Source organism: Lithobates pipiens, unplaced genomic scaffold, assembly GCF_037356315.1.
Source record: "Lithobates pipiens isolate NorthernLeopardFrog02 unplaced genomic scaffold, aLitPip1_a1.2 Scaffold_22, whole genome shotgun sequence".
Classification (NCBI taxonomy): Eukaryota; Metazoa; Chordata; class Amphibia; order Anura; family Ranidae; genus Lithobates; species Lithobates pipiens.
Genome location: NW_027507784.1, coordinates 102,674,792 through 102,700,590, shown reverse-complemented (window position 1 = coordinate 102,700,590; position 25,799 = coordinate 102,674,792). Strand labels below are relative to the sequence as shown.

At 42.8% G+C, this 25,799-nt stretch overlaps 1 long non-coding RNA gene across 1 annotated transcript; it reads left to right on the top strand.

The window, feature by feature from the left end:
* The first annotated feature begins 2,792 nt into the window (after positions 1–2,792).
* LOC143924012 (uncharacterized) lies at positions 2,793–3,731 on the top strand. Its single transcript, XR_013261806.1, has 2 exons — positions 2,793–2,952; positions 3,029–3,731. It is a non-coding gene; the product is annotated as an uncharacterized LOC143924012 (long non-coding RNA).
* The last annotated feature ends 22,068 nt before the right edge of the window (positions 3,732–25,799 follow it).

Genomic DNA, 25,799 nt, shown 5'->3' with positions numbered 1-25,799 from the left:
TCGTATTAGACTGGTTTGCTTCATGTGCTCATCTGGCATTCTAGGACTATGTCTATGGGTACGAATATTATGTGTGTACTGTATCTGGTGGGCTGTTAAAGTAAATGGAAATCCAATCACTACAATGTATTATTATCTTTAGCATGTTAATACATTTTTTTTGAAAGTTTAATTCTGCAGATTTCATATAAACAATTTTTTTTTTCTGCTGTGATCTGACTTCCTGTTAGAGGGTGGCTCGGACAAACAGGGGGCCAAACAGCAGGGGGATCAGTACCGCGTAACAGTAGGACAATTACAGAGCAATGCACTGTGTCTGTTTCTCTTCTACCTGCCGGCTTTCAGCTGCTGAAGGGAGAGACACAGACACAGGACATCATTTTGTAAATATCCTTCCGTCTCACCACACTGATCCCTCTCCCTGTGCTGCCCACATCTAAAACATCCCAGTGTGCACAGCCACACCCCCCCCACCCCCCTGTAGTGCTGCCAACTTTTCTCTCCCGCTGGAGAGTGGGAGTAGGAGCCTAGTAAATATGTAATTTCCCGGCTCATTCCTTTTCTGAATTGGTACCGATTGCTCCTGTGTCCATTGATAACTGAACTTAGTAAACTGTGTTTACTATGCTTCAGTTTATGAATGAAAATGAGCCCCTGTCTCCTGTTCATTCATCTTTAGTGTAGCTCAGGCTGCAGAGAAAATAAGCTGAAGAATCTATGTCCCCAATTCCTTTCCTAGTATGCACTACTTGTTCCAAACAAACAAAAGGAGGAAATAGAAACGTTTGGGATCTCACAGAGTTTATTACAAGGAGTCAGAATAAAAGAGTTAGGCCCCTTTCACATGTGCGGACCGTTCGTCCGTTTTTCCCTACATCCGTTTTCGGACGAAAACGGAGCACAATGCATGTCAATGGCATTGCGGACGTTTGCGGATGACGATCCGCAAACGTTCGTTAACGTCCGTTTCCGTTCAGTTCCGTTTTTCCGAACGGAAGAAAACCCTATTTTCTCTTCCGTCCAAAAAACGGAACGGACGTAAAACGGACGTTTGCGGACAATCCGTTCCGCAGACATACGTTTTTGAGCAAAAAATATATATTAATGTACAGGTGACCTCTGACCCAGGTAGTGGCCAGTCACATGTACAAGCACATGCTGCTAGTGGAGAGAGTGGAGAGAGGAGAGGAGAGTGCATAGAAAGAGAGCTGCCTGAACCTGTGTGTTTTGAAGAGACGTGTCAAGAGAGAGGAGACCTGCCAAGAGAGAGGAGACCTGCCAAGAGAGAGAGAGAGGAGAGCAGCCTGGAGAGAAGAGAAAAAACGGCCAGAGATGTCTCCCATGAAAGGCTCATTCAGCTCGTGCATGCCAGGCCTGGCTTATGGGACAAAACATGTGCTGAGTACAGTGACCGCCATATCACCAGCATGAAGTGGGAGGAGATTTTTGAGGAGGTCACACCAAACTGGATGTCGCTTAGTAATAAGCACCGTCGGATACGTGGTAAGCAGTTTGTGGCTTGGCATGGTTAAACACATGGCATTTCATGGCATGGCATGTCACGTGGCCATGTGGCATGTCACGTGGTCACGTGGCCATGTGGCCATGTGGCATGTCACGTGGCCATGTGGCATGTCACGTGGCCACGTGGCCATGTGGCATGTCACGTGGCCACGTGGCCATGTGGCATGTCACGTGGTCACGTGGCCACGTGGCCATGTGGCATGTCACGGGGTCACGTGGCCACGTGGCCATGTGGCATGTCACGTGGTCACGTGGCATGTGGCATGTCACGTGGCCATGTGGCATGTCACGTGGCCATGTGGCCATGTGGCATGTCACGTGGCCATGTGGCATGTCACGTGGCCATGTGGCCATGTGGCATGTCACGTGGTCACGTGGTCACGTGGCCATGTGGCCATGTGGCATGTCACGTGGTCACGTGGCCATGTGGCCATGTGGCATGTCACGTGGTCACGTGGCCATGTGGCCATGTGGCATGTCACGTGGCCATGTGGCATGTCACGTGGCATTTCATGTGGCATGTCACATGGCCACATGGTCACGAGGCCACGTGGCCTCATATTATATGTAATTGTCATGTTGGAGTTCTATCAGTTCATTGTGTCTACTGTTCCTATACAGGTGATAAAATCATCACACGGTGGAGATCCCTTAGAGACCGCTACAGACGGGAACTAAAGGAGGAGGCAAGAGAAAGCCGGAGCGGAGCAGGACCATCAACAAAAAAAAAAGCCCCTTTTTTGATTCACTGGACTTCTTGAGAAGTGTTATGAACTTAAGAAAGTAAGTAAATACATTATTTCTCCCCTATATTAAATTATTTGGCCGAGTAAAAAAAATGATATACTCCAAAGAGGAAGTACAAAAGTACAGAAAAGTACAAGCATGCTAGCTCATTATGAATTACTTACCTGTGATGGAAGCCCCCGCTGTGGTCCCCGTTCCCCTCCTCCGTTGCCGCCATCACTCCCTGAGTGACTTCTGCGTATCATGGCTTCGGTACTGTGACTGGCCCTAGCCACAATGACGTCATGCACGTGGGATCCACCAGTCATGGCACAAGCGTCTTCAGAAACGGCACGCTTAGGCGCCGTTGTCTACGGGTTTTCTGCTAATATCTCCAAACTGTGTAGGTTTAGGGGATATTTCTTGCACCTACCTGTATGTATAAGTGGTCCACTTTAATGACACACATGGGTCCATGTATTGTAATAACTCTACTGTACTCACCTGTAATCCATCTATTAACAAATATTTTACAGTACCACCAGCAACATTTCTGATACAGAAGAGGAGGGGGGTGCAGTGGATACCCAGCCTGCGGCAGAGGAAGACATTGGAGTTGGTGGTAGGGAGCAAGCTCCTGAGGAAATGCCATCTTCACAATCTACAGCCACGCTTGAAAGACGTGTGCCACAACGTGTGCCTGTAAGTATCCTATATAAAATGTCCCATTTTAAATGTTGATAGAATAAAATGTACTAATAAATGTTCCAACCCTCAGATTCGTTCTGTTACTACTGCTTCCAGAAGCAAACAACACGGACAGCATAGGCCTGACATGGATGGAGCTATGCTGTCCTTTATGCAAGAGATGACGGCAATGAGACGGGCGGATAGCAACGATCCTTTTGCAGACCCCAATAATGAAGATGCAAGCTTTGTGAAGAACCTATATCACCACCTTTCAAAGGTTCCGACTGCACGCAAAATGGACGTTCACATGGCCATCTTCAATTTCACTGGTGTGTGCGTAAGGGCTGCACTATCTGGAGATCCCATGCCACCAGTTATTCCATACCCATCCCCAACGTCCATATGTTGAGCAAGCTCCGCAGCATCCTTATCCCCATCCATATCACCACCCAGGCATTATCCCCCATCACCAACGTGCTCCAGCCCCCACTGCCCAAAATTTTGCACCCCCACCTCAAGTGGCACCCTCCAGTTCCCCGGCCACTTCTTACCTTAGTTCTCCCCAGTCATCCAATCCCTATCCCACTTCCCACAGTCCTTATTATCAAGACCTTTAAAAAAAAAAACATTTTATGTTGCCTACCCCATTCTAGTTGGCCACCCAGTTTGCACTGCAGCAATTTTTAGTTTTTTTGGGTTATATATATTTTTGGAAATATGGTTGTCGATTTGAATTTTTTTTTGCGTTTCTATGTTGTCGTCACTGACATTATTAAACATAATGGACTGTATGGAATATTTTATTGTGTTTATTGTACTCTATATAACACAAAAACAACTGATACAAAAGAATGTGATGGTCATAGGGTCAATGGTGATTGATCTTGGCACTAGGAGAATGAAAACTACAAGCTTTATACACTGATAGCAGTTACAAGACTGCTATACTGCTAACATGAAAATGCATTATTTCTTAAAACTATTGCATTTCCAGTTTATGTGGGAAAACAAATACAATGCAGGGTACCAAAAGGGGGTCAAACATGTACTAACAAAGGTATACCCAATAAAGTGCCTGGTGAGTGTTTTTACACATGTTGATACTGCCACGGAACCTCTCCCTCTGGGGACATGAAATAGTTTGCAAACGTTTCACGCATGGTAACAACTGAATTGTTGGGTCGCAGTCCAGTAAACCGTACAGAAGGTAAATCGATCTCGTCCTCTTCCTCAACAGTAATTCCTTCTTTCTCACGTATAATGTTATGGAGGACACAACATGCTTGTATAGCTAGTTCGGCATTCTTCAGGCTCAGTTGAATTGTTGTATGGAATATGCGCCACTTGCTGGTCAAAATGCCAAAGGTACATTCAATAAGTCGCCTTGCGCGACTCAACCGATAGTTAAAAATTTTTTGGGGGGGAGTTAGATTGTGCCTGGCATAAGGCCTTAGGAGATTCATAGAAAGTGCAAATGCCTCATCAGCTACAAGTACATGTGGCATATCTGGCCCCACAGTTCCTGGAAGAGGTTTGTCTGATGGCAAATGGAAGTGGCCCTCAAGTAGTCTTCTCCCTATTTTCGATGATGTAAACACTCTTGAGTCTGCAGTACATCCATACGCCCCAATATCTACAGCTACAAACTTATAATTACTGTCACAGATTGCCATAAGCACAAGGGAGAAGTATTTCTTATAGTTAAAATATTGTGAGCCAGATCCAGGTGGCATCTGAATTCGGATGTGTTTCCCATCCAGGGCTCCAACACAATTAGGGAATTGGGTCTTATTCCAAAACCCATTTGCAATTTCTTGCCACATAGATGTATCTGGAACAGGCATTGCAGTACACCGAAGCTCCTCCCATATTGCTTGACAGGTGTCGTGCACAATTCCAGAAATTGTAGAGATTCCCAACAAAAAGTAGTGGTTTAGGGACGTATAGGATACTCCAGATGCCAGAAACCTGGGAAGAGTAGAACAAATAATGAAAGGAACCCTACATTATGCTGGACATAAGCAGAGAGGCTGGCTGGCTTACCTCAGGGTAAGTAGAAGTCGCTCCTCAGGAGGCACACAACGTCTCATATCCGTGTTCATCCTTTCCAAACGGGGTTGCAACTTTTCTAATAAAAATTCAAACGTTGGTACAGACATTCACGTAAAATTAAAAAATTTTTGCGGGAACTGTCGCAGATCTGCATAGTGCAGAGCAAAAAACCCTTCAGTGGGCCTCTTCAGCAGCATGGGATGTGTCCAGTACCTGCGTCTTATTGCAGATTTGTTCCTGCTCATGCGTTTCTGTCTCCTCAAATAAGATAGCATGACAAATAATGTCACATGCTCAAAAAATCTGTCCAAATCCATTGCTAAATAAGCACATACACTACAGCAAGGAATCAGGAAGCACAAAGCCAGCTGAAACCACAAAGCAGCATGGGAAGCACAATGCATGCTGGGGAAAACAAGGAATCATGGGAAAATCCACATAATTCATGAAAAAATGATTGCATACAGTTCTAAAAAAGTGGATAAAAACGGATGAAAAACGGACAAAAACTGATGAAAAACAGACATAAACGGATGAAAAACGGATGAAAAACTGACGAAAACGGATGAAAAACGGACATAAACGGATAAAAACTGACAAAAACTGATGAAAAACTGACAAAAAATGGATGAAGAAGGACATAAACTGATGAAAAACGGATGAAAAACTGAAATGAAAAGGATGAAAACTGACAACAACTGATGATAAAAAACGTGACTGAACTGATCTAATGTACGGTCAGCATGTGTGAAAGGGGCCTAAGAAATAATATGAAAATAGATTACAAAACTCTTAAGTAGTATATGTATATCAATTACTTTGTTGACTAACAATAGTGTTTGGTGTCATTTTTACCCTCTTTCAGAAAGAAGTTATGTATCAATAAATCTTTGGATAGCCCCAAATAAAAACAGTTTCTTATTTATATACATTTGTAGATGTCCATAAATAAGGATAGGGCAAGGGCTGCCCAAGACTGAGCAGCCCACAGCAGTTCACCCCATCTTGCCAATCTCCTGACTGCTGGTAAACGCCACGGTTGTCAAGTTCCCAGTGTGGGCTTGATTCCATGCAAGGGTCTCAGAAGCACTGCAAGCATGGTCCTTGCCGCTAAATTGCTTTCTCCTATTCTCACCAGTAATAATAAGGAATAATTATTTCTGTCTAGATAATGACAGCTCCATGCTGATAGGTAAAATGATAAATACAGAAGAAACTATACAAGGCATTGTAACATTACATATATAAATGATTTCTGTTCAGTTAAGTTAATGCCGCAGTCTTGAATGCAGGTGACCCCTTTTGGATGGATAAACTATAGCAACAGCAATTATACAAATAAAGAAACCTACTACAAACACCTCTATAAACAGTTGTCAAGGCTACGCGGTAAATGCAGTCACTTTCTATTGAATGGTTATAGTTAATCTGTATAAACCTGCCACCATTCTTAAGAAATTAAAATATTTGATGTTTCAGTAAACTACTGGATATGATAGGCCAAGCCATGACTGGTTGCAAGCCTGTATCAGTTTACGTGAACACATTGAATGTATTCACATGAGTATAATTTTTAGATGTACAAAAAGTTCCTTTACAAAAAAACAAGGAAAGCAAAGCAAAGCAAAGCAAAGCAAAATGTTCTTTATAAGGAAAATTAACATCTATCCATACCCTAATCTAATGGGAAATGTAAAAAAAGTTTGACCCATATCTTCAATTTTCAGCTTAAAGTGAAACTGCAGTCTGCTCACATAATTTGTAATAATTTGCCATTACGAAGCTTCCCTCCTACCACTTTGCATATTTTTTTATATATACTGTGATTCTGTACTTGCCAAAGATGCTGCAGAAATCTCCCTCCACTGAGTCTGGCTGCAATCATTTTAACTGTGGGCAGCTGAATTTGCTGGCTGTTCACTTCCTGGATTTACACAGACACACAGAGAGACAACTCCAGCTCTGCAGCTCTCATTGGCCCTCTTATAAATCACCCCCTCCCTTCCTGGCAAACTCTCATGAGTGTTAGAAAGAGAGCTGTGCATGAATTCATAAGCCTAGGCTTTTTTACAGTCAAGAAACAGGAAGTGGGCTGTATAAGGTATTTACTGGGAGAAAAAAAGTTTTACTATCCAAAGTTAAAACAACAAGGGCAGAAGATTTAACAGATGGAAAGATTAAAAAATGACTGAAGTTCTGCTTTAAATTGGTATTTGTAGACATTGCTCAATCTATTTGGTAAAATGTGCAACTGTTACTAGACTGACTGTGCTTCATATTTGTTTTGAAGGAACCTCTGATTCATTGGGGGTCTTGAGGAGCATCCAAAGAAAAGACTAGACATCAAGATGATTTCTAAGTAGGTGTTTTCATCTGGCCTCATCAGTCATGCTTGATGTGAAAACTTGGTGTATCAAATATAATCAACATTTTGTAAATATCTGACTATCCAGTCTATTTTTATTTTCTATTACATTTTTGGATGTGGAAATATACAGAGGAGAGGGAGGCACCCTCTGCAGCAAATTATACAGGAAGCCTCCAGTCGGCACTCGGCAATACGATACTGCATGCCTCAAGCTTCCACCCAAAGGTTCTGATAGATTCAATGCCATATAGCCAGTATCTAAGGATAAAACAGAACAGTTCAGATGATAATGACTATAAAATAGAGGCGGCAATTAAAAAGATCATATAAACAAGCATCTCTACAACCCAGAAAAAACTACTCTATTCACAAAAATCAAAAAACAATGCTAACCTTCTAAGAATTATTACAAAATTAACTAATCAACAGGATAAAATTAAAACAATTGTAGAAAAATACTGGCATATGCTATCACTTGACCTGTCACTGGGACAATTTGTCCCTGTAACACCTCTCTTTACTTTAAAAAGAGCTACATCGGTTAGAAATAGGGTCGTCAACAGTGAGTTAAAAGGAGAAGCAAATAAAAACCATTGTTTGGAACTTACATTTTTGGGACTTGTAATTATTGTAAATTTATGCTCACTCAAAAAAATCCTATCCTTCCAAACGGGCAAATCTTTCATCCAAAACATTTTGGAGTGATATATATCTTGCAATGTGATTGCAGTTGCTTCTATATTGAAAAACAGAACTCAAATTCTGGAGGCAGCCATACAGGCATATAAGAAGTATGCAGGTACTCAACCCAAACCTCCCTCTTGGTCAACACACCAAGATAGTACATGGTGGTACATTTGCAAATATAAAATTCTTGATTTTGGATCGGATACATCTCAGCTCCAGGGAAGGGGACTGGAACAAAGTCCTTCTCCAAATGGAGCAGCGGTGGATCCATAATTTGAAAGCCACACAGTCACCAAGCTGAACAAGGCTATCGTTTCAAACCATTTCCCGAGCGGTCCTCATAGGGGAGAATGGAAAAATAAATGATACATTGTTAACCTGAACTATATATTGCTAGGAAAGGTCATTAACTTTGTGATATCTGTGATACAACATAGTTTCAGATATAGCTTGCCTGTGTTTTGTTTTTTCCCTTGCTTTCTCCATTTAATACCATGTAATATAATAATATCTTTCTGCTGTAAAAAGTTCTAATGCTGTTTAGATTTATGTGTATCTGCTTTCTGCTCAGATCTCTTTTAACATCAAATTACCTTAATATCCATGTAATTTAGAATGTGTGTTTACATCATGTATCTATAATGTGTATGTGTGTATGCACGTATGTGTATATACACGTTGCATTTGCCTTTAATATTTGATATTTAATTTCCAAATGTGTCTTCCCTCTTCAGCCTTAGCCCTTGTACACATGGTCGGACATTCCGACAATAAAATCCGTTGGATAAATTCCGATGGATTTAGTAGGGAAGTGGTCCGCAATTGGTGTTGCATACACACGGTCGTACTAAGTTGTCGGAACTTCCGACCGCCAAGAACGCGGTGACGTAAGCCGCGTACGATGGGACTAGAAAAGGGCTCCTTCTGTTGATCTCGTGTTTATCCCGTGTTAGTAGAAGTTTGGTTAGAGACGATTCATGCTTTTCAGATTTGTGCTTCAGATGATTGTTACTGGTCTTCAGTTTGTGCTTGTCGGTGCGTATCTGCTTATCAGTGCGTGTAGTCAGTTAGCATTTGTTGGTCATTGTGGACTATGTCTTGGTATATAGTATGCTTTGATTCTCAGTGCTTATTGTCCACTCGTTTCTGGTTTTCAGTTCGTTCTTTCAGGCCTTGCTGTTTATTGGTGCTGTTTATCGGTGCCCTCTGTTGTCCGTTTTGACCAGCCGACCGTTTTGAAGTCATGTTTCATGTACGTACTCGTTGTAGAGTTCATGCTGTGCAGGGGCTTGGTGTTGGGCTTTTAGCTTTGACACAAGCCCAGTCCATGAACAGGGTGAGGAGGAGTTTGTGGATCAAGAACTGGTTGCTCCAGCGTGAGCAGTTCTCGCACATGCCTTTGTGAGATCTGTGAGAATAATCCTGATGATTTCAGGAATTATCTCCGGATGGCGGACCCCGTTTTTCACCGTCTGCTGGCTTTGCTGTCCCCTTTTATCAGCAGGCAGGATACCTGCCTGCGGCAAGCCATCACTCCGGAGCAGAGGCTCATCGCCACGTTGCACTACTTGGAGACAGGGAGAAGTCTTCAGGACCTCAAGTTCTCGACAGGCATCTCCCCCCAGGCTCTGGGAATCATTATTCCAGAGACCTGTTCTGCCATCATACAGGTCCTGCAGAAGGACTATATTAAGGTAAGTTTTCTCCTTTAACATCACATTCTATGTATTTAATGTTTGCTAATGTATTCCTCATTCCCTAATTACCATGATTGCAATATGCTGTAATTGATTTTTTTTTCTTGTTTGACTCCACAGTTTCCTTCAACGCCACAGGAATGGCAGACTGTGGCCTCCCACTTTGCCAGCCGTTGGGACTTTCCCAATTGTGGAGGTGCAATTGATGCGAAACACGTCCGCATCATCCCACCCCCCAACTCGGGGTCCTACTATTATAATTACAAGGGGTATAATAGTATCGTGATGTTCGTGGTGTCAGCGACGTAGAACTTCCTGTATGTGGATGTGGGGAAAAATGGCCAAATGTCGGATGGTGGAGTTTTTGCGTGGATGGAGTTCTACTGGCGTCTCCAGAGTGGCAGTCTGGGCTTGCCACCTCCAGAGGAGAATGTAGAAGTACTCCCCTTCGTTTTCATCGCGGATGAGGCATTTGCTCTGGCAAATCATCTGATGCGGCCTTTCCCGATGATGACTCTCACCACGGATCAGAGGATCTTTAATGTGCGGCTGGCCAGAGCCAGAAGAGTAGTGGAGAACACTTTTGGGATAATGGCCAGCCAGTTACGCCTATTTTTGACTCCAATACACATGGCGGAATATAAACAAAATCATATTGTGCTTGCCTGCTGCGTTCTGCACAATTTTTTGAAAAAACATTCAGTAAACTATGTGGCCTCAGTTGGCCCTGATGCAGACTTGATGGAAAATGTAAACCTCACGGCCCTTGAAGCTGCTCGTCCTGGCTTGCCCCCCCCCCCCTCCCCAAAGCGCCGTGAGGTGAGATCCAGATATGTGGAATACTTTGTGGGTAGGGGGGCCATTGATATACCAGACAATGTCTGAGAGGCATTTTTTTTAATACATTTTTCTTTGAAACTCCAATAATCTTTGTTTTCATTTACTGCTTGGCTTTGTTTTAGGTGTCTCCTAGGTTTTTTTTGTGTTTTTTTGGGCCTTTTTCTACAAGAGTGCAAACCCAAGTTCAGAGCGAGATGAGGTGACAGTCTCTTCTTCAGATAATCTTATTATGTTGTGGGTCTGCTACACATACACCTTCTTTTTGTTGATAATGTATGTAGTGCATTACTGACAAAAATATTGATCATTTTCAGCACCATGGCAGAAATATGTGGGGTCATGAAAATGGCGTGATTGGGGAAATTTTAACATCACTGTGGGTGTTATTTACTAAAGGCAAATCCACTATGCACTACAAGTGCACTGCAAAAGTGCACCTGAAACTGCACTTGGAGTGCAATGTGGAGTTGCCTTTAGTAAATACCACCCATTGCCACAGAAAACAACAACTTTACTACAAATACTGCTTTTGCACATTGAAAAAGGAAGCCACACATTGTTGATAATTGAACTTTTTATTCAAAGCACATTCACATGTGCGTTTAGAAAAGGGTTTTACAACAAACCAACATATTTGGTGTATATAAAACATTATTTTTGGTAATATTTTTCTAACTTGGCTTTTTTGTGTAAACAGGCATGTATCAAAGCATAACCTACAGAACACAGGAACTTACAGAGTTCAACTTTGAAAAGTGAAGACAATATTAGACATGAGTATGTACAAACTGTGCTGATATTGCCTTCATCAGATAGGGTGTCACCCCTGGAAAAGCCAAATTTGGAAGATGCACACAAATTGAGAATCATAAAGTGGCCAGTTTCCTCCTGATCCTATGCCTAATGTCAACATGTGCTATCTCCCATCATGGGGTATCAATGTACATGTTTTGGGGGTGCAACCCCTTCATCTCAGCCACTTTAGTAGCAAGGAAGGCGTTGCACCCACAAAATACGTACATTGATCCCCCATGATGGGAGATAGCACATGTTGACACACTGTGTGCATCTTCCAAATTTGGCTAAAAATATGAAAGTGTTTTTTAAAATTTCAAATGGATGCTAGCTAGTTTGGAGTGTTTCAGACTCTCCCTAAAACATCAATGATGTTCTTCATTTTTTGTTGAACATCATTGATGTTTTTCTGTATATTCTCTAAATCACGATTGCACCCCATTATCTCCCCAGTGAGGATCTGGGCACTTTCACTGGTAAAATGCAATTCTTCTTCCACAACATCCACATCACCTAAAAAGAAACCAAAAAAACACACCATGTATTATAAATATGCAGGCATACATTGATTAGCTTACCTGAAGCTGTGGTCTCAGACACTCACCTGTTGTGGTGCCAATTTCGCCAATCTCTCCTTCCTCCTCCTCCTCTGCTTGTGCTTTTGGTATTTCCCCTTCTTTGGGAGGTGTGGGGTCCCTGGTGTCCTCAGTCGTCCTGAGTCTTCTCTCCCCTATGAGAATGTAAAAATGGAATACTTAGCACACAGATATTTGAGGGCAGAAATAGGAATATGAAACATTGCTTGGAAGTGTCGTACAATTGTGTTTTTTGGCAGAGTTCAAAGGTGAAAACATTATTCTTGACACTTTCTAAAGCTGGAATACTTACCTGTTGTGTGAACAAATGTAGTCAAGTGCAAGTTGGCAAAACATCATTTTTGGAGTGGGCTAATGAACGATGTTTATTACGAACAATTGAACCCATGAACATGAAAGTGGCCATTTAAACTGTACAACATTAAATCAAAGCATATGGAGCAGTATGCAAGCAATAATAATAATATGAACACACAACTACTTACTTTTTTGAAGAACTCGCTTGATCCTTCTGTACTGATCATGCTCCCTCAGTTTCAGGTCTGGCCAGCGTTTCCACAGTTGATCCTTGGATCGTTGTACCCCAAAATTCTTCTGAAGACTCTTCACAACTTTAATCATGATCTTGGCCTTTCTGACATTTGGGTTTGGGTAAGGTCCATACTTCCCATCATAGTCGTTCCTCTTCAATATGTCCACCATCTCCAACATCTCTCCAAAAGACATATTTGAGGTCTTAAATCTTCTCCTCTGGGATCGGGACGTTTAAGGCTCCGGGCTTTCCTCGTCCTCCTCCTCGTTAGTGGAATTATTAGTGCGCACCTGCGGTGTCTCCGCCATGTGCTCTCCCCACTGCGCCGAAATAGAAGGGGCGGGGAATAGTCTAGAAAGAACGTCAGGGGTGGGCGGAGTTTCACGCATGCGCACTGTATATAAAATGCAACACGCTTGTGTCATACGTACGATCTGTGAGCAGAGCGAGGAGCTGATACGCCGATCGTTCACACGAAGGTACAATTTTAACTTGGTACATCACTAGCCTATACTGCTTCTATATAGGCCCATGTTGGGACAAGATTAGGAGAGTTTAGCCTGACACTATTATTAGGGTTTGTCTTGTGTTGTGTCTTGCAGACAAGATGGATCCCTTCAAGGAATCACATTTTATGGGGCTATTCATTGATCTGCTCAGGGAGCTGCCCTGCCTGTGGCAGATGAACAACCCCTTTAATAAGGACATAATAAAGAGGAAGGCAGCGCTGGAGAAACTGCTTGGTTTGGTAAAGATCATGGTCCCCACGGCAGACATGACCTATGTGAAGGCCAAAGTTGGTGCCCTGAGGAGTATATATCTCAGGGAGTGCAAGAAGTTCCAGGATTCCCTGAGATCAGGAGATCCAGATACCATTTATGTCCCCAGGATGGTGTACTACGGGAGGCTGCATTTTCTGGCAGACCAGGGGGAACCCAGGCCACCACTCTACTGTCTTCCTTCAAGGCTTCCTTCCCCCCCAGCTGAGGCTTCCAATGTCCAACCTGGGCCTTCCAGGCAGCAAAATGTGGAGGGGTCCAGCTTGAGACAGGTATAGCATTGTTGAACATATTTGTCGTACATTTAATGATGTTAACTAGATGTTATTATTGATCAGTAAGCTGTGATTTAACAAAGTGGTTTACATATCAATAGACAGTAGTGACCAAAAATGATTGGGACAAGAATGAAAAATGCTGGGCTCAGAATGATAGTCTGTTCTATTTGTTAACATTCAATTTGCAACAGTCATGAGCACAAAATTGTGTGATTGATGACCAAAAAAATAAAACTATGTCCCATTTTCATACACAGGAAGACCTCAGCCAGGAGGAGGCTGTGGTAAGTGGCAGCCGGGAGATTGACCATCACCCTCCTCCTCCTCCTCCTCCTGCCACAACTATAGGAGCCGAGCCACAGCCTGGAAGGAAGCCTGGAGGGAAGTGCCTAAGGAAGACCAGAGAATGATGGCCTGGGTTCAGTCTGGTCTGACAGAAGATGCAGCCTCCTGTAGGACCACAGCCTGGGTACATAGATGGCATCTGCTCTTCCTGTTCTCTTGGACTTCTGGACCAGACTGCTCTCCCTGATATATGCACTCCTCAGGCCACCAATTTTGCATTTTCAAATTATTTCAAATTGACCAGTTTCTCCAGCGTTGCCTTCCTGTTTATTTGTTTGACACCTAAAGGTTTTTTTTGGTTCAAGAAATACTTGCCTATGTGTTTTACTTTAAAAGGGACAGTTTATTTGTGAGTAGGCAGGTACATTTAAAAAATACAAAGTCGAATTAATAACAAGGGGCACCAACACCAAACAACCTCCTCTAGATTAAAAAATAAAACAATAAAATAAAAAGATAATAATGGTGTTGTGGTAAGTTGACACATAAAACACACCAAAAAAAAATGATTAGGGAGATGTGATGAATTAAAATATTGTATTCATGAAATGAGGAAAAAGAATAAAGAAATAAGTTTTGGAGAAGTGTGTGTGAATATGAGCAGCAAAACAACTTCATTCTTGTAGCATTGTAAAGAAAAAGAGAATGTGCTGCATTAAAGAATGTTTAACATTGCAGCATGACGAATGTGCTATATCGATTACGAGCGGTAGTTTTACCTGACCGAGCACTTCCGTCTCAGAATTAATTCTGAGCATGCGTGGCACCTTGTCCGCCGAACTAGGCTACACACGATCGGAACTGACGCGCATCGGATCATGTTGTCATATATTTTATAGCTAAGCTCTCAAAACGACGGAAACAGTCCGATGGAGCCCACACACGGTCGGATTATCCGACAACACGGTCCGATCGGACATTTACCGTCGGAATATACGACCGTGTGTACAAGGGCTTACTCTCGCTTTCCTGTCCCACAGAAAGGCCATTGGACTGCCCCGGCACACTAAGCCGCTCGGGCAAGGTAACCCGCAGTGGGCTCTGTGAGGCTACAGACGTCTACATCTTTGTCCGGCCTCCATCTTGCTACTCCGGCGGACATGCGCAGTCTGCCCATGAAGCTATCTGTGTTGAGGGGCAGTGCACACATGACGTTGTTCTGATGTGACGGCTCTTCATGCATGCGCACCGGGGATGAGACGGTGCGAGATCGGCTCAGGGGGCCGGGGCTGAGAGATTTGTTTCCTCTTCCTGCCTCCAGAGACATCAGCTGTCGCAATTATGGGTGCCATCTGACTGGAGGGAAGGAGTATTTAAAGACAAAATCCTGAGCACATCCTGTATCCACCACATTTGTTTGCTGGATGTCAGGACGTGCTGTATCTACTGTGATAACCTGTTTAAATGTAAATATGGCCATTTGCATCTATTTTACTAAAATTCTTTTTGGGATAGTATGCATTGGAACCTTCACTTTGTTATAAACAGCCTAAAACCTTTTTTATTTTTTTGGAGATGTCAGTACCGGTTGTCCTATTTGTTACCAATATAAACTGTAGTATATACAGTTGCAAAAAAAAAAGTATGTGAATCCTTTTGGAATGATATGGATTTCTGCACAAATTGGTCACAAAATGTGATCTGATCTTCTTCTAAGTCACAACAATAGACAATCACAGTCTGCTTAACCACTTAACAACCGCCCTATAGCCGAATGACGGCTACAGGGCGGTTTCTTAACTCTGGGAGGCCGTCATATGACGTCCTCCCAGAATTCCGCTCTCGCGCGCCCCCTGGGGCGCGCACTCGAGAGCATCCGTGACCGCCGGGTCCTGTGGACCCGGCGCATCACGGATCACGGTAAACGGCCACTCATAGCCAAATCACGGAGTGATCACTTGTAAACAAACCGGCGTCATGTTATGACGCCGGTTCCTCCCTCCCCCTCTCTGTACCGATCGGAACAACGGAGGGGGAAGAGATCAGTGTCAGCAGCGATGTGGGCTGCATCTGCAGTGCCCACATCGCTGCTCACCGAAAATGAACCCCTGAATTCCCTGCCAATACTCTGCAATACCCTGCCATTACTCTGCAATACCCTGCATTACTCTGCAATACTCTGCATTACTCTGCATTACTCTGCAATACTCTGCATTACTCTGCATTACTCTGCAATACTCTGCAATACTCTGCAATAATCTGCATTACTCTGCAATACTCTGCATTACTCTGCAATACCCTGCAATACCATGCATTACTCTGCAATACCCTGCAATACTCTGCATTACTCTGCAATACCCTGCAATACCCTGCATTACTCTGCATTACTCTGCAATACCCTGCAATACTCTTCAATACTCTGAAATACCCTGCAACACTCTGCAATACCCTGCAACACTCTGCAATACCCTGCAATGCTCTGCAACACCCACCAATACCCTGCAACACTCTGCAATGCTCTGCAACACCCGCCAATACCGTGCAACACTCCGCAATGCTCTTCAACACTCTGCAATGCTCTGCAACACCCACCAATACCCTGCAACACTCTGCAATGCTCTGCAACACCCGCCAATACCATGCAACACTCTGCAATGCTCTGCAACACCCTCCAATATCCTGCAATGCTCTGCAACGCAATACTGTGCAACGCCATACTCTGAGATACCCAGCCATACTCTGAGATACCCAGCCATACCCAGCCATAGTCGGTGATACCCTGCAATACCCAGCCATAGACACCCCCCTTCTCCCGCCGCCCTCCGGTGCTTCTACCGACTCGCCAATACGATCAAATCCAGAACCTTTTTTTTTTTTTCAGGTTTCCCAGCTTAGAGGTGAGATGCGGGGTCTTATTGACCCCATATCTCACTGTAAAGAGGACCTGTCATGCCATATTCCTATTACAAGGGATGTTTACATTCCTTGTAATAGGAATAAAAGTGATCAAAAAATTTATTTTTGGGGAAAAAAAATGTCAAACTAAAATAAATAAAGTAAAATGAACAATAAATTTTTTTTTTTTTTTAAAGCGCCCCTGTCCCCATGTGCTCGCATGCAGAAGCGAACGCATACGTAAGTCCCGCTCACATATGAAAACGGTGTTCAAACCACACATGTGAGGTATCGCTGCGAACGTTAGAGCGAGAGCAATAATTCTAGCCCTAGACCTCCTCTGTAACTCAAAACATATAACCAGTAAAAAAAAATTAAATCGTCGCCTATGGGGATTTTTAAGTAGCGACGTTTGGCGCCATTCCACGAGCCTGTGCAATTTTGAAGAGTGACATGTTAGGTATCTATTTACTCGGTGTAACTTCATCTTTCACATTATGCAAAAATTGGGCTAACTTTACTGTGTTTTTTTTTTTTAAGCACAAAACTGTTTTTTTTCCCCAAAAAAGCATTCGAAAAATTGCTGCACAAATACCGTGCGAGATAAAAAGTTGCAACGACCACCATTGTATTCTCCAGGGTGTTTGCTAAAAAACATATATAATGTTTTGGGATTCTATGTAATTTTCTAGCAAATAAATGATGATTTTTACATGTAGGAGAGAAATGTCAGAATTGTCCTGGGTGCTCCAGAACGCCTGATGGCGCTCCCTGCATGTTGGGCCTCTGTATGTGGCCACGCTGTGTAAAAGTCTCACACATGGGGTATCGCCGTACTCGAGAGTAATAGCAGAATGTGTTTTGGGGTGTAATTTGTGGTATGCATATGCTGTGTGAGAAATAAACTGATAATATGCCAATTTTGTGAAAAAAAAAAAAAAAGTAAAAAAAATCTTAATTTTGCAAAGAATTGTGGGAAAAAAATGACAACTTCAAAAAACTCATCATGCCTCTTACTAAATACCTTGAAATGTCTTCTTTCCAAAAAGGGGTCATTTGGGGGGTATTTGTACTTTTCTGGCATGTTAGGGTCTCAAGAATTGAAATAGGCTGTCAGTACTTCAGGTGTGATCAATTTTCAGATATTGGCACCATAGCTTGTGGACTCTATAACTTTCACAAAGACCAAATAATATCCACCAATTTGTACTTATTTTTACCAAAGATATGTAGTAGTATACATTTTGGCCAAAATTTATGAAGAAAAAATTACTAATCTGCTAAATTTTATAACAGAAACAAAGAAAAATTCATTTTTTTACAGAATTTTCTGTATTTTTTCTTTTATAGCACAAAAAATAAAAAACCCAGCGGTGATTAAATACCACCAAAAGAAAGCTCCATATGTGTGAAAAAAAGGACAAAAATTTCATATAGGTCCAGTGTTGCATGACTGAGTAATTGTCATTCAAAATGTGAGAGCACCGAAAGCTGAAAATTGGTCTGGTTATTAAGGGTGTTTAAGTGCCCAGTGGTCAAGTGGTTAAACCAGTAACACACAAAGAATTAAATGTTACCATGTTTTTATTGAACCCACCATGTAAACATTCACAGTGCAGGTGGAAACAGTATGTGAACCCTTGGATTTAATAACTGGTTGAACCTCCTTTGGCAGCAATAACTTCAATCAAACTTTTCCTGTAGTTGCAGATATGACGTGCACAACGGTAAGGAGTAATTCTTGACCATTCCTCTTTGCAGAACTGTTTCAGTTCAGCAATATTCTTGGGGTGTCTAGTTTGAACCACTTTCTTGAGGTCATCCCACAGCATCTCAATCGGGTTGAGGTCAGGACTCTGACTGGGCCACTACAGAAGTTGTATTTTCTTCTGTTTAAGCCATTCTGTTATTGATTTACTTCTATGCTTTGGGTCATTGTCCTGTTGCAACACCCATCTTCTGTTGAGCTTCAGCTGGTGGCCTTAAGTTCTCCTGCAAAATGTCTTGATAATCTTGGGAGTTCATTTTACCTTCGATGATGTTTTGATGTTGGTGTGCTGTGCCTCTTTTTCTCCACACATAGTGTTGTGTGTTTCTTCCAAACAACTCAACTTTGGTTTCATCTGTCCACAGAATATTTTGCCAGTACTGCTGTGAAACATCCAGGTGCTCTTGTGCAAACTGTAAACGTGCAGCAATGATTTTTTTGGACAGCAGTGGCTTCCTTTGTGGTATCCTCCCATGAAATCCATTCTTGTTTGGTGTTTTACGTATCAAAGATTCGCTAACAGGGATGTTAGCATATGCCAGAGACTTTTGTAAGTCTTTAGCTGACACTCTAGGATTCTTCTTCACCTTATTGAGCAGTCTGTACTGTGCTTTTGCAGTCATCTTTACAGGACGCCCACTCCTAGGGAGAGTAGCAACAGTGCTGAACTTTCTCCGTTCATAGACAATTTGTCTACCATGGACTGATGAACAGCAAGGCTTTTGGAGATACTTTTATAATCCTTTCCAGCTTTATGCAAGTCAACAAGCCTTAATCGTAGGTCTCCTGAGAGCTCTTTTGTGCAAAGTATCATTCACATCAGGCAATGCTTCTTGTGAAAAGCAAACCCAGAACTGGTGTGTGTTTTTTTATAGGGCAGGGCAGCTGTAACCAACACCTCCAATCTCATCTCATTGATTGGACTCCAGTTAAAAGAAAAAAGGAACAATAGCGCTCAGTCAATCGATGCGATTCGCATGCTTATTTAAACTGAATATATTGAATAAGATATAATAAATCTCAGTAAAAGGTCTTCATAAGACAACTGTCCAGAAAAAAAATTGTTTAAAGTCACATACAAGGTGCTCACAGGTATACCTACGGTATCTTTTACACTTGAGAAAGGAGCATGCTGGCTCTGTACGAGTCCTGCGCATGCTCAGAAACGCCTACGGTATCTTTTACACTTGAGAAAGGAGCGCGCTGGCTCTGTACGAGTCTCCCTCGCATACTCAGAAATGCATTGTGTTCCCCTTGCATCTCTGACGTCACACAATGTCTCTTCGTGCCGCTCTGAAGTCCACCAGACGCGAGACCCAGCCGGGCTCTCCCCCAGCATCCCACAGTCATATTCACGGGCTCTATTGGCACTCCTGGATATGCCGCTGACTACAGTATTTACTCCTGTGTGTGCCCAACTTTCTGCATGTCAGATGTAAGTGACAGATATATGTTTTATTATGGATTAAAGCACCTTTTACTGAGTGTCGCTTTTCTATTTGTTTTTTTTCTTTTCTTTATTGGACTCCAGTTGGCTGACACCTCACTCCAATTAGCTCTTGGAGATCTCATTAGTCTAGGGGTTCACATATTTTTTTCACCTGCACTGTGAATGCTTGCATGGTGGGTTCAATAAAAACATGGTAACATTTACCGTATTTTCCGGCGTATAAGACGACCTTTTACACTTAAAAAAACTGGCCAAAAATCGGGGGTTGTCTTTACGGCGGATCAGCCCCTCCGATGCCTGCTGAGGGTTCGGTAATACTGTATGTAGCTTCGGCTACATACAGTATATACCGCTCAGCCAATCCCAGTGAGCGTTGTATTCAGAGTAGCCTGCTCGGATTGGCAGAGGTTGTTACTCCAATCCGAGCAGGCTACTCTGTAGCCAGCTCGGATTGGCTTTGAGAGTCAGAGAGGCGCGGGCTGATGATGATACAGCCTCTGCCAATCCAAGCAGGCTTTGTATTCATTAATAGAATACATCGCTCGCCGTGATTGGTTCCAGCAAAAACAGGAAGAAGGATATGGCGCCAGCTCCTGCAAGAAGGACGAAATATCAAGCGTCGGAAGCCTCGGAAGGGGGTCGTCTTATACGGTAAGTACAAAAAAAAATGGTTAAACAACTGTAAGATTAGGGGGTCGTCTTATATGCCCGGTCGTCTTATACACCGGCATATACGGTAATTATTTGTGTGTTATTAGTTTAAGCAGACTGTGATTGTCTGTTGTTGTGACTTAGATGAAAATCAGATCACATTTTATGACCAATTTGTGCAGAAATCCATATCATTCCAAAAGGGTTCACATACTTTTTTTTGCAACTGTAGTTAACTTACTTGGCTTTTTTTTAACAGTGCGAGTTATACCAAACTTTGTATGAAAAATCACTTTGCCTTTCTACAACACAATATTTTACCATAATATATGTTTAAACATTTTTTACATTATATTTTAAATATATTTTCCTCTTCAATATACACCCCTAAAGAAGGAGATAGCTGTACTCCAAAATGCGTTGGGTGCAAGAGGATCATATCTGTTATGCTAGTAGATGGTGATAATGTCATAGAAGTACAATACTTTCCTTTTTCATATGTTTTTTTTTACTCAATGTATTTAATAAATAATAAACTTTACTCTAATACTTCCAAATACTTTTACTTTGATTAGGTGTGTCTTAAAAGTCCATTAAAAGTTTTTTTTCCCGCTTTGACTACAAGTGATTGGCTGTACGTAGCTGTACTGCTGTAAATGTTGATGCTTCTTTGCATCAGTGTTTACCTGCTCATGCATATCCGGCGTATTTTCCACATTCAGAAAATAAGTCAGATGTGAATGTGTGAGTAAACGCGGCAAAGAGACATCAGCCTTTACAAGAGTATGCCTGTGTTCAACCGCTTACTTGAATGGCAGGCTGTATGCAGAATATATGACTCCCGGGGTGCAGGAACATGCTGGGAAATTTTTGCTAAGCATAAAAAAATGCCTATAATAGTCTGTGTGCAAGAACCCTAATGTGTTGTAAGCTCAGCTGGTCTGCAAGTTTTCGTCTCACTGAACACTCCGTAAATCAGACCAACATGGTGCTTGGTATAGAGATTTTTCTGATTACTTGTACCTTGGGAAACTGAATATTTAAGCAGTAACTGTGGTTTACCAGCATCAGGAACCCCTCTCATGCACAGACACCAACAGCAGTGTTAAATATGCTAGCATGAAGGGATAATGACCTCAGTGAAGAGTCAAAAGAGCCAACTATTTCTTACGGGATAAGAGTATTTCTTACAATGTTGGGATGGTTAGACGTATGTAGTCACAGACCACTGTAGCCATGACACTAAGCACAATGTAAAGGCGTCATGTAGCACCTAACTGAGGTTTGGCCCTGCCATCAACTATCATGCCTTGCTCCCTCAACACTGATTGTTTTGTAGAGTTTACAGGTTGCAAAATTATGATCTCTTGATATTTCTCCTAAAAAAAACACCTCCCAAGCCAAATTTCTCATCATGCCTCATCATTAGAGTAATGTTAAAACAGAGTTCCCTCTTACAGGAAATATGGGGCCTAGAGAATCTTAATGCATCTTAGTTAGCCCTACTGAGCACAATGGGATAATTTTATGGCAACTGGTATATTGGTTTGCTTAGATCCCAATTTTTTCTTTTAACTATGCGACATTCAAGTCTTTTTATTGCGTATATACTTTGTAGTTATTTTCCCTTGGATTAAAGACAAAAGATGAGGAGAAATCTAAAGGGGACACCTGTTCCAGTGACAAATGTCTAAGCCCTTGTACACACGGTTGGACATTCTGACCACAAAATCCGTCAGATTTTTTCTGACGGATTTTGTCTGACGGATTTTGTCCGAAACTGGTGTTGCATACACACGGTCGGACAAAGTTGTCGGAAAATCTGATCATTCGGAACGTGATGACGTTCGTTCGTTACAATGGGACTCTGTTCAGGCTAGTAGCCAATAGCTTTGGTCTCGTAATTTGATCTGAGCATGCATGGCACTTTGTCCGATCGGAACTCTTTTTATATTAAATTTTATATCCAGCTCTCAAACTTTGTTAGTCGGACATTCCGACGGAATAAGTCAGATGGAGCCCACACACAGTCGGATTATCTGACAACATGGTCCGATCGGACATTTTCCGACGGAATGTCTGACCGTGTGTACAAGGGCTAAGAGGCAAAATCCCTTCACGTTTGAGAAATTTCCTCTAGCTTGCTGTTGCATATCTGGGGCTGGAAATGACATGAAATCACTCCAATAAGGATGAGTTAAGGTTTGGGCCAAATTAACTTTGCCTTGAACTCTCAGGAAATTGTCACAGGACAGCAGTCCAATCTGCTGTGACCATGGAATTCCTCTGCCCTTGAATTCCTCAGCCACATGTAGCAAAGGGGCAAGTATACTGGTGACATCATTGACTTAGACCCCTTTCACACTGGGGTGGTTTTCAGGCTCTTTAGTGCTGGAAATAGCCTCTGCTAAGCCTCCAATTCATTCCAGTGTGACTTTTCACACTCGGGCGGTACGCTTGTGGGACATTACAAAAAGTCCTACAAGCAGTATCTTTGGGGCGGGTTGGGAGGGCTGAATTTAACGCTTCCAAATCACCCTGCCTATTGGAATGAATGGGCAGTGCTTTCTAAGTGCCTGAAAAGCAATTTGAAAGTGCAGCAAAATTGGAGTTTCTAACCCTTATTTGGGGGTTAAAGGCGCCTCGCCACAGAAGCGCCGCTTAAACAGCAGTAAAGTGCCACTAAAAAGGCCAGCGCTTTCAGTGTGAAAGCAGCCTAAATATGGCCACATGGCCATAACCTTAGCTCATCCCTATAACCCAACAGTACATACAATGTAAACAAAATAACTTAAAAGTGGCTTTAACCCTTCTCTGTTCTAGTGTAGCACCCTCTAGTTAGGTATGATTTTTCTGGAGAGTAGGAAAATTTAGGCAGGCCTATCTGATGGTTAGGCCTGTTTGTTTTCATTCTGGGCTGGGAGTGGCTCAGGGCAGGGCTGGGGGACTCACTGGTAGCATCACTGTTAACTCCCTCTTCTTTCTAGAATGTGCTAGAAAAAGAGGAGAGGAGAGGTGGAGCAGCCTGGGGTATTCTGGAAGCTTTGACAATCCCCAACTTGGATTGGCAGGGGACAGGCCTCCTTTGATATCCGGGGTCAGCCCAGCTGAGGAGGAGTTGTTGGGTGGAAGAGCTGGAGTGATAAAGTGTGGAGGCTGTCAGGGCCCACGGGAGCTCCCCAGTCTCGGGAGGGGGTGACCCTGGGCCGGGGCTCGGGTGCATCCAGGAGGAGAGAGGAGATCCTGGAGGAGAGGCACATGAGAGAGAAAGAAGGGAGGACAGTGGAAGAGAACACTGCTAAGAGACTCCAGGGAGGACAACTGGTTGCAGCCAGGAGGGCTGGTGAGTGGAGCACAGTCGGTAGGACTGGGGAGGCATGCCTGAGAGAACTGGGAGATTTCAGTTTCAAATGGGTACAGAACCAGAAGAAAGGACTGTGGGAAGGGCAGTGGAGAAAGGTCTTTGAAACCAGGCTGGCTGGCAGGGCCTGAAGAGAGCTATCTGGGATTGGTAGCTGAACAGAGGACAGTTAGCACCTGAACTATTTCTACACACCGGGTCCGAGGTCCCTACACGCAAAAGGCAGTTCACTGAGGCCTGGCTGAATTAGTGTCAGGGCTAACCATGCAGTACTAGCTAGTCTGGGGGAGTAAAAGTCTGCAGCCAGGGAAGTGCTGGTTGAGTAACAGTCTGCAGCAAGTGAAGTGTTGGAGGAGTGAAGGATAGGAGGTCTTAATCAAGAGTTTGTGCTGGAGAGAAGACTGGAGTGTATATACTGAAGTGTATATATAAGTTCCAAGCAAGTTGCACTGAATATTCCTGGACATTCCATAATTTCCCATTTCTCATCCAAGTTTGATCCCCTCAATAAAAAAAACAAAAAAACAAAGCTTTTGGACTGTTTTATGTCTCTGATTGTCTGAGAGATGGGTGCCTAGTTGGACAGGGTGACAGATGAACCACTACATTCAGCAACCCCTACAGGGGCATGGTTACATATCCAAAACTAAACAACAAATTGGGCTATCCATACACAAGCAGCCTCTTTTGCAGCCAATCAGGTTTAACCTCCCTGGCGGTATGATTATTTCTGAGTTAGTGTGCTGAAAGTGGTGCAATTATTTTGCATGGAAATTTGGCGTTTTATATTGTAGGCCTGCAATTCTTGGGCATAACTCTCTTAAATCTGTTCAAACACGAATCTAGTAGACATCCCAGGTATGATAAAGTTTATAATATAATAAATAACTATAAATAATGATAACAAATAATAATAAAAATTATTCAATAATGTAATCAAATCCAAAAACACAGAAATTTGCTCATTTGCAGAATTGTCGCTGTCATTAGATTTAGTGTTTGATGACGGATCTCCCCACAAATCGCTATCGCTCAACTGGCAAGTGATTCTAATTTATTATCGCTGTTTTCTAGCTGGTCTAGAATCACTTTTGACATAAAGGGACACTTTTTGGTTGCTATGGACAATCTCCAAATTCCAGGCAGAAAAAAACAGTATTTATAATATAAAAGTGCATGCAGGGCACTGCACAGACCGCTAGGGACAAAGGGGGGTGTATTTTTTTATACAGTACTGTAATCTTACAGATTACAGTACTGTACTTACAGTACAGTACATACAGTACTGTATGTGTTTTGTGTATTTTTACTTTTTTGAATTTGGCGCCGATCTCTGCTCCCGTGCGTCGTAACGTCGCAGGGAATGGAGCTCGGCGGCACTCGGGCACTGCACTGTGTGAATCGAGCGGAGGACAGCTCGATCACACAGCACGGAGGACATCGCTGGATCCAGGGGACAAGGTAAGTAAGTCTCCCTGTATCCAGCGATGCGATCCCGAGTCTGGCTCGGGGTTACCGCTCGTGGTACTAAAATTCCAGCCCGAGCCAGACTCGGGATTACCGCCAGGGAGGTTAAAGTGATATGGTTCTGGTCTGGAAATCAAAGCTGATTTGTTGATTTTAGTTATTTATCCATGCTTAGAGAATAGCTCACTGCCATGATATCCACTTGATATAAGTTTGTTTTGATCCCTGTTTAATTTTTCTATGTGGGATTCAAGTTTGTTTATTGTGTATTTGCTTCCCTGTTGTTTACCCTTGGATTAGGTAGTCCCTTAGGGCCCCTTCACATGGACATGTCCGTGTACGGAGCCCATTCTGCTCA